Here is a 10,270-nt window from a genome sequence, read left to right as displayed (position 1 = left end):
GACCTGGGGGTTCAAAGGACTATATTGAACAATGTGCCAGACCCGAACAGACTTTTGGACCAAAAATTGTTCAATGGTTTTCCTGAGGAATATCGAGGGTGGTGTGTGCAAATAAAAAAACCAGCCTTTTGAAACTTCGCTCTGCCATTGTCAGCTGCTCACCTGTTACATGAGACCAAGATCAAAGGCCCAGGATGTATAACTGGTGGTTCTGGTTTTGAATCTGAGACAATATTAATACTGGGAATACCCAGTTGTGGGTTTTGGAGGACTGATACCTACCAGAGCCTGAGGTTAGAATTGAGGTTACCTCTGGTAAGCCTTTTAGCAGGCATGTAAGTTCTTTTATTATTTTTAATGTTTTCTTTTTGATGCTTTCACCTTAAAAATAAATGTGCTTGGTTATGGAGAGCTGTGTAGTAACTTATAACTGCAGGCAGTTATGCTGTTCAGAAGCTCTGGAGAGAAAGCATAGCCCAGACACGGACCTGTTTGGGCAGTCTGGCTTGCTGAGAATATCACAGTGTGGGCAGGAAGCTGGGCAGCCTGGAAAAACCCTGGTCAGGAGGTAGGGAGATGTGATGGCGGAGGAACTGTGAGCCTAGAGTAGGTGCCATTGCACAGAGGGGGGACACAGGTGCAGTTGCCCTCAACTATGACAGACCTTTCACAGCCACCAGAAAAAGACAAGCTAGCAAGAACTGACTGCATTTCGGACAATCCCTCAGAAGCATGGGGACAGGAAGTGCACAGCCAGGGTCAGATTAGGGTTTTGTGGGGCCCCTGGGCCAGAGCAAGTAGGGGCCCCTCCCCACCCCTTCCGCCTGCAGTGCCCCAGCCCCTCTCCTGACTCCTGCCAGGGAAATGGGGTTGAGGTGCAGGGCCTTGCCCTGCTTTGCCCACTCGGCACGCCTGCCGGGAAGTGGGTCAGGGTGCAGGGGCTAGCCCCGTTCTGGCTGCCGGGGAGCGGGGTTGGGGCACGGGGGCTTGCCCTGCTCTTCCCACCCAGCACTCCAGCTGGGGAACAGGGTCAGTGCACGGGGCGCCCCGACAGGTCACAGCCCCTAGGCATGGCCCCAGTGGCTAATTTGCCACTGCACTCAGCCCTATACCCTCTTCCAGGATGGTAGAGATACTTCTCTGTTGCCCACCCTGGCAGCCTGAAGAGCTGAATCAGCAACACATCTCCTCCACATCTCCTGCCAACAAGCAGGGCCAAATCTTGCCCACTTACTTAGTCCTCATTCAGTCCTTAGTTCTTGCTCAATACATTTTTGCCTGAGTAAACACTAAATAAAATCGGAAAATAAGGATGTCAGGATTTGGCCCTTACCAAAATAGGTCAACAAATTCAGGCTTTGCAGATTTGCTTTGTCAGAAGTAAAAGTGAAGTTGGAATGTACTAATCATAGAAATGTAGAGCTGGCCAGGACCTCGAGAAGTCATCAAGTCCCTCTGTCCTTTGACAAGATCAAGTAAACCTAGCTACTGAATGGTAGCTGCTGCTTCATGGCCTTTTGTCTAAAAATCTAGCACCAGTTTAATATCTGCTACACCTGTACCAGGGAAACCATCCTTCATTTACAAGGGGATGGATTTCAGTGGTCTAATAGGATTTTCCCATCTCTTACTTCTACTATGCCAATTACCTGAAACATTTAATACAAAACATAGCAAATATACTGCAGGAAGCAATCGTGCACTGGCCAGGAAGAGGGGGCCTAGAGAGATGAGCTTTCTGGATTTTACTTTAATGATGATGTGAGATGTAATGTCAGTAGTTTCTTGGCATCTTTTCTTATTGACAGTATTTGAAATGATTTACTGTATCTATATTAATACTTTATTATTAATATTATTATACTGCAGGAAATTAGGTACCTAAGAAGCTCCCTGTCTCTCTTGACCTCACACCACAGAACTATTTGTTCCCTGGCTCTGAATGTTAAGTAACTTTTCATACCTAGTGAATGTATTTTTCCACCTCTCCTCTTTTGATTTTTCTATACTTTGTATGGTCATTTGCTAAATAGACTATGACATGCTCCTTGGTCTGTAGCTGCAAGACTTTTCTGGTGACTTCTCCCCTTCTAGGAATTTTGCAAATCACTGTCTATAACTACATGGCTGTAGTCTCATCACCCTCTAGCAGTGATTGGTCACAACCATAAATTGCAAATGAAGGCTACCCATATCTTTAGATGTCCCAATTATTCCTCTTCCTTTTTGGGATGAAGTTTTTAGCAACTTTTTATGGAATAAGAATAAACCCTGTGCTAGAGATTCTTTGGTGCAGCCAGACCTTTGTGCTAGTTCCTGACATTTAACAGGGCTGCAGAGGCACATGCAGAGTCTGCCACAGAGAAGGTGAAGAGGTTGATCTTAAGCACAAGTGAGACAAGCACCTGCCTGGAGTCTCACTCTATCCAAAGCAGTGTGACACACTTAGAAATCCATGGCTCAGACTGCTCCTGGGGCCCAATCCTGCCTCCACTGAAGTCAGTTGTAAAATTAAATTAAATCAATGACAGCAGGTCCAGCAGCAATATAGAGGTGGAGGGGTAACTCGCAACCCCATCCATGGTCTGCCACTTCAGTAGGAAGCAACTCATGTCAGCCCCTTCGGCAATAGTCAAGGCCATGTGCTTTCTGGGTCTCAATTGTAGTGGGTCCCACAAACTGTAACCTCACCAATCCCTGCTTCAGCATAGATCATTCTTATTATCTGATCTGTTACGTGTAAATGAAATGGATACACCTGTAACACTGGGGAGGTGTTTGGATGCTGGCAGTTTTAACGTAACTAGACAGAAAAAGCACTGCTTACTGAAATAATGTCCATGTTGTATTGGGGGTGGAGGGAGGGGTTGTCTCTGCAATTCCTTCTCCAAGGCCCCAATCCTAAAATGAGCTCTAGACAATCACACCCCAGCCCAGACAATGGGGTCTCATGTGGACACCAGGGTCCATTTGCCTGGAGCAGTTGGCAGGACTGGCACCTTCATTTGTGGCTCTTCACCCCATAAGAACATAAGAACATAAGAAAGGCCGTACCGGGTCAGACCAAAGGTCCATCTAGCCCAGTATTTGTCTACCGACAGTGGCCAATGCCAGGTGCCCCTGAGGGAGTGAACCTAACAGGCAATGATCAAGTGATCTCTCTCCTGCCATCCATCTCCATCCTCTGACGAACAGAGGCTAGGGACACCATTCTTACCCATCCTGGCTAATAGCCATTTATGGACTTAGCCACCATGAATTTATCCAGTCCCCTTTTAAACATTGTTATAGTCCTAGCCTTCACAACCTCCTCAGGTAAGGAGTTCCACAAGTTGACTGTGTGCTGCGTGAAAAAGAACTTCCTTTTATTTGTTTTAAACCTGCTGCCTATTAATTTCATTTGGTGACCCCTAGTTCTTGTATTATGGGAATAAGTAAATAACTTTTCCTTATCCACTTTCTCAACATCACTCATGATTTTATATACCTCTATCATGTCCCCCCTTAGTCTTCTCTTTTCCAAACTGAAGAGTCCTAGCCTCTTTAATCTTTCCTCATATGGGACCCTCTCTAAACCCCTAATCATTTTAGTTGCTCTTTTCTGAACCTTTTCTAGTGCTAGAATATCTTTTTTGAGGTGAGGAGACCACATCTGTACACAGTATTCGAGATGTGGGCGTACCATGGATTTATATAAGGGCAATAATATATTCTCAGTCTTATTCTCTATCCCCTTTTTAATGATTCCTAACATCCTGTTTGCTTTTTTGACCACCTCTGCACACTGCGTGGACATCTTTAGAGAACTATCCACGATAACTCCAAGATCTTTTTCCTGACTCATTGTAGCTAAATTAGCCCCCATCATGTTGTATGTATAGTTGGGGTTATTTTTTCCAATGTGCATTACTTTACATTTATCCACATTAAATTTCATTTGCCATTTTGTTGCCCACTCACTTAGTTTTGTGAGATCTTTTTGAAGTTCTTCACAATCTGCTTTGGTCTTAACTATCTTGAGTAGTTTAGTATCATCTGCAAACTTTGCCACCTCACTGTTTACCCCTTTCTCCAGATCATTTATGAATAAATTGAATAGGATTGGTCCTAAGACTGACCCTTGGGGAACACCACTAGTTACCCCTCTCCATTCTGAGAATTTACCATTAATTCCTACCCTTTGTTCCCTGTCCTTTAACCAGTTCTCAATCCATGAAAGGACCTTTCCTTTTAGCCCATGACAGCTTAATTTACATAAGAGCCTTTGGTGAGGGACCTTGTCAAAGGCTTTCTGGAAATCTAAGTACACTATGTCCACCGGATCCCCCTTGTCCACATGTTTGTTGACCCCTTCAAAGAACTCTAATAGATTAGTAAAACACGATTTCCCTTTACAGAAACCATGTTGACTATTGCTCAACCCCGGGGCTGTGGTGGCCCTATTCATTTGCATACCCACTAAAACAAAGCACATCTCAATGCAATTATTTTAATAAATATCAGCTGCTTAATTAAGCCCTGACTGTCCAGTCAGTGCTGCTGAGCACCAGCTGATTGCAGGAAATGAGCAGCTTCTCATTTTTCTTCATCATGGGGAAATGCAGCAGAGATTTTTAACAACTTTTTTTTTAAATTAGAGATTTTTAAATTCTGTCTTTTAAAAAGTCCTCTGCCCCCAGCCTCTCAAGCAGGAATACGCCCTAGGGAAGGGATGAAATCCTGAGCCCATTGCAATCAGGGGGAGTTTTGAGCCAGGTTTTCACCCTGTGTCTTCCATCCTGCGATTACCGTTCGCCCTCTGGTGTAGGTTTCCTTAGTGAGCAAAGGCAGGAGAACCGCCAGCGTGGCCGGCGGGCTGTGAAGCGCAGCGGCACTAGCTCTCCCCTAGCAAACCCTCTCCGCCTGTCCCTGGATAAAACTAACGCTAGGACAGCAGCAAAATCCGGCCTGGCTGTTTCCGCCCGGGGTCGAACCGGGGACCTTTCGCGTGTGAGGCGAACGTGATAACCACTACACCACGGAAACCCTCTGGCGCACTGCTCCCCGCCGGCCCCTTTGTAGGGAGGCGAAGCCGGACCCTGGCCGCCGGGGGCAGCAGCAGCAGCGCGGGGACTCCGGCCGCCGAGGGAGGCTCCGCAGCAGCCCGTGGTGTGAGGCGCGCGGGCTGGCCCCGGCCTCGGAGGGCGGGGCGAGTCTGAGAGGCCCGCGGGGGAAGCTCTGTCACCTCCCCCCTGTGACGCGGGCTGGGCCTGCGGAGGTGGGTGGGGCAGCAGGGAGCGGGAAGGGCAGCAGGGGGCGTGTCAGAGGGGCAGGGAGGGGGAAGGGGGCAGGGCAGAAGGGGCAGGGCAGCAGGGGGCTTGGAGGGGGGAGGGCAGCAGGGGGCATGGAGGACAGAGGGGGAAGGGGAGCATGGTGGAGGGTGAAAGGGGGGTTTGGGGGGGGGAAGGGCAGCAAGGGGCATGGAGGGGGCAAGGGGTGCATGGCGGAGGGGGCATGGAGGGGGGGGAAGGGCAGCAGGGGGCATGGAGGGGGGAGGGGGCATGGCAGAGGGGGAAGGGGAGCATGGTGGAGGGTGAAAGGGGGTGTGTGGAGGGGGGAAGGGCAGCAGGGGGCATGGAGGGGAGCATGGCAGAGGGGGAAGGGGAGCATGGTGGAGGGTGAAAGGGGGTGTGTGGAGGGGGGAAGGGCAGCAGGGGGCATGGAGGGGGGAGGGGGCATGGCAGAGGGGGGAGGGGAGCATGGTGGAGGGTGAAGGGTGTGTGGAGGGGGAAGGGCAGCAGGGGGCCAGGAGGGGGAAGGGGGCATGGCAGAGGGGGGAGGGGAGCATGGTGGAGGGTGAAAGGGGGGTGTGTGGAGGGGGGAAGGGCAGCAGGGGGCAAGGAGGGGGAGGGGGCATGGCAGAGGGGGGAGGGGAGCATGGTGGAGGGTGAAAGGGGGTGTGTGGAGGGGGGAAGGGCAGCAGGGGGCAAGGAGGGGGAGGTGGGGGGCATGGGGCAGGGCATGTCCCGGCGGGGAGAAAGAGGGCACGGTAGTGGGAAGGGCAGCAAGGGGCACTCTGGGGGCTAGGAGGGAGCCTGCTGCCTGGGGAGGAAGCAGGTTGGGTGGGGAAAGGAAAGAAGTTAGTGTTTTGTGTCCCCTCTCCCTGCCTCCCCTAGCGTTCAGCCTGGGAGCTGTGTGGAGGGATAGTCCTGCACCTGGCCACTCTACCTACACTAGCCAGCAGTCACTGCAAAACCTTTGTTCTAATAAGTAAATTCCCTGCTTTGTGTAACTGCTTTCCGGGGGGAGGGAGAGAGCACAGATCCATGTCACACTTTTTGGTTTAAGTGGAGTGATGATTGTGATTTTGAGTTCAGCGGTGAGCTCTCCTTGGATTTTTTGTAACTGCCCTGCTGAGCAAGTGGGCAATAAACGGTATTTTACGCTTAATTAACAAGTACAATTGTGTTTGCTGTAGGAAATGTGCCAGGTAATACAAGTGGCTTAGACCACTGGAGAAAATGTTTTTCATGTGTAATGGGGGGAGTGTAGACTCTGCTTCTTTAGGATTTCATCAGGATTTCACAACTCTCTTCAGAAACAGGTTTTATCCCCTTATTCCAATGAGGGAATTTAATCAGTGCTCTCAGTGCACTTTGCAAACATCACTGGAACTAGCCTCATCAGACATTCCCATTTTAAATAAACAAGGAGATTAAGGGCCACATTTTCAAAGTGGCCTCTTAATTCTGAGTGTCTCAATTTTAGGTGCCCAGCTGTGGACAACCATTTTCAGATATGCTGAACTGCCACTCTCCCATTGACTTCAGCGGAAGTTTTGGGCACTCAGTATTTCAGGTCCCAAGCCAGGCACCTGAAATGTGAGACACCCAAACTTAGAGGCCACTTTTGAAAAATTTCGTCTAAGTGACTGGCTCAGAAGCATACAATGAATCTGCAGCAGACTTTGGAATAGAACAGCAGGTAACTTGACTCAGGCATCTGCCTACATCACAAATTGATCTTTCCTCTCTAGACAAGATTGTCTTCCTGCAGAGGGTATTTGTGTTTTCCTTATATGCACTAAAAGCATGAGATTAAACAGATAGTTTTGTAGATGATTGTGGCCTTTGGATGTACTACTGCAGCATAAACAATTGCACAGTTTTCTCTTAAAGAGGACTATAAAATATACGGGTCTCAATATGTCTTGGTACAGAAAAACGCTCTTTAACAAAGCCGTATAAAATGATTATTCCAAAGAACCAAAGCCTAAAGTTGTGGCTAATGTTATTTTTCCCTATTAGTGATTTCATTTCGTTTTCTCCGTGAGTTATTTATTGCTTCTGCCAATATAACTTTTCCTCCATTTAAGAGGCATTTGCAAGTCCTATATCTACCTCTAGATGGTGCGTTTTCCTCAGGAGAGTATTACTTTTGGGGCTTTACATAAACATTTTCGGAGTGCAAGCTTCGGGCAGGTTTGAAACGCTAGAACTGGACAAGACAGATTGTGGGTTTCTCCTAATTGTAACAAAGGAATCTGAGATTAACACAGTGCAAAAATTACTGTGTTACTTCACAGACATAAAGCATGTTTAGGCTTGGAAAGATTCATTGCTTTATTGGTAAATGTTGGTAGACGTCAGTTTCACCATACACACAAATGGATGAAAACATATTTCCATTGACGATAAAATTGTACAGCTAGGCAAAGTAAAAAAAACAAATAAAAATAATACAAAAAAGCAGCTGCAGAACTTCAATTTTGATTAAAGGATATTTCCTTTGTGTACTTTGGCATGTGGTGGTGACACTTTGTGTATTAATGGTTACAAAGCTTCAACTTTTTGAATCTCGGCAGGTACTGTCTTTAAATAATTATAGTCTGACACCCCCCTTTGCCTGACCCTTCCATAATTTCCTACAGTTGTGAAATTTTAAATCAATTGTTGTTTTTTAAAAAATAAGATTAAAAAAAAGCTTAAAACCCATGATTTTGTGTAACCATGAAAACGTAACTAGATAAAAATTGAAAAAAAATGTTTAAAAATAAACACTGATAGTATCCATCTAAATCATTTAAAAAAATGAATTCTGCCGAGCCTACGCATGTTTAAGCTCCATGTGGTTGGAAGTGGGCTTGTATCTGTTCCTTCCTGTGTTTGTCTTTGCATTATACTAAAACAAAATCCATTTGTTTTCTAAAGAAACAATCTTACCTTCCACTATTCTACTTGAATTTAAGTTGAGGAGGGTGACACAGACTTGAAAGGAGGAGAGAAAGATCAGTAACATTATAGCCCTGAAATGTTTGGTGCTACTGTAGTGACTAACCAGAAGCAGGGTATTTATCTTCTTTCTGTTTATATACTCATGTTCTGTGTCTAGCAACCTATGTAGTTGTGTGGAGATCTGGAGGGAAACACTGTTACAGGGTTTTAGTTTTGCAAGTGTGTCACTTTCTCCAAAATAAGAAGCTCACTAACAAATTATTTTTTTTTAATGAACCAGAAAGAAAGAACTCCTCAATCTGCTTGGATGTGGATTGTCGTTTGCAGACTGTCATTATATTATTTCCATAGGGCATTCCAAATATTAATCTATTAAGACTCAGAACAGCTCTGTGAGCTGGGTAAAAGATATGTAAGGAGCACTTTTTGCCCCATTGAAATTCACCATCCTCTAGGGTGGAACATGACAGCTGCTTTACTGCACAATAGTTAGGGGAGGAAGTGAAGAAAAATACAATATCCAATTCAAATAGAATTATTTAGACATATAGATTGTAATTTCCCCAAACTGGAATTTAGACCGCAGAATAGAAACCCATATGCCTACAATAAGTGCCATTGGATTCAGAATGTGTTAATTCAGTAACTGAGAGTTAATTAGCTCACAGTTAATGCATGGGGGGATAAACTGGAGTCTGCTTGAGCTGATGTGGCCAGATTTTATCTAGAAGTGCCTAGAAAGAATCGAAAAAATTTTGCAACTAATATTTTATGATGTATCTCTCTTAATTTCATTAGTCTGGAGCCAGAGCTATACAGAAGTGTGGCTTGAGGAAAGAGTAGTCTCTGAACTGTCTGGAAGCTGGTTATACTGTTGTTTGATTCTCTAATTTCCTGGGAACTTTGTGTTCAAATAAAGGATAGTATCAGAGGGGTAGCCGTGTTAGTCTGGATCTGTAAAAGCAACAAAGAATCCTGTGGCACCTTATAGACTAACAGACGTTTTGCAGCATGAGCTTTCGTGGGTGAATACCCACTTCTTCAGATGCAAGTGAAGAAGTGGGTATTCACCCACGAAAGCTCATGCTGCAAAACGTCTGTTAGTCTATAAGGTGCCACAGGATTCTTTGTTGCAAATAAAGGATAAACATTTGTTACGGAAATCCAACTATCCTTACTTAATATACAATATACACCTTCCCTTTTAATATCAACATTTCTTTTGCATTAAAAGGTCAATATCAGATAGTTTAAAACCCAATATTTTGATTACTTTAAAAGGAAATAAAAAATTTTGCAACATCTCACATTAATAGTTTTTTTTTTCTTCCTGGAAATTGAAAGAAAGTGAATAACATTCACCATTGTTTTAGTGCATGAGAACCATACAGTTAAATTGACTAGAAACAGAAGTCCATCTTTCTTCAGTCCAAGCTGAACATAATGCAAAAAGTTATCAAATAGAATAAATGGTGTAAAGTAAATTAGATTTTAAAAAGCCCACTGGTTTTTAATAATCTAGGATATTGTTAGCAACATAGTTAAGAAAATTAGTTGCATTGACTTCAATGGGGCCAAGATTTCCCCAATGATATTTAACCTCAGATTGAAGCTTTAAAAAGTAAAAATGACCTTATATAAAAGCAGCATTTCTAGTGCATTATAAACATTGTCTACCTCTTTTATTTTACATCTTAACTCAAATGCTAGCAGTGGAACTTGCATGCAAAAAAGGGTTATTTCCCCTAAAAGGTGTCAAATATCGGGGTAGCCGTGTTAGTCTGTATCCACAAAAATAACAAGGATTCTGGTGGCACCTTAAAGACTAACAGATTTATTTGGGCATAAGCTTTTGTGGGTAAAAAACCTCACTTCTTCAGAATCATGGAGTGAAAGTTACAGCTGCAGGCATTATATAATGACACATGAAGTGAAGGGAGTTACCTCACAAGTAGAGAACCAGTCTTGACAAGGCCGATTAGATCAGGGTGGATGTGGTCCACTCCCAATAATAGATGAGGAGGTGTCAATTCCAGGAGAGGCAAAGCTGTTTTTGT

At 45.0% G+C, this 10,270-nt stretch overlaps 1 non-coding gene across 1 annotated transcript; it reads right to left on the bottom strand.

Moving 5' to 3' along the window:
- Window positions 1-4,952: 4,952 nt before the first annotated feature.
- TRNAV-CAC lies at window positions 4,953-5,025 on the bottom strand. Its single transcript has one exon. It is a non-coding gene; the product is annotated as a tRNA-Val (tRNA).
- Window positions 5,026-10,270: the final 5,245 nt, after the last annotated feature.

The sequence above is a fragment of the Mauremys mutica genome, unplaced genomic scaffold (assembly GCF_020497125.1).
Source record: "Mauremys mutica isolate MM-2020 ecotype Southern unplaced genomic scaffold, ASM2049712v1 000090F_np12_subseq_1:148583_obj, whole genome shotgun sequence".
Classification (NCBI taxonomy): domain Eukaryota; kingdom Metazoa; phylum Chordata; order Testudines; family Geoemydidae; genus Mauremys; species Mauremys mutica.
This window is presented reverse-complemented; position numbering and strand designations above follow the sequence as displayed.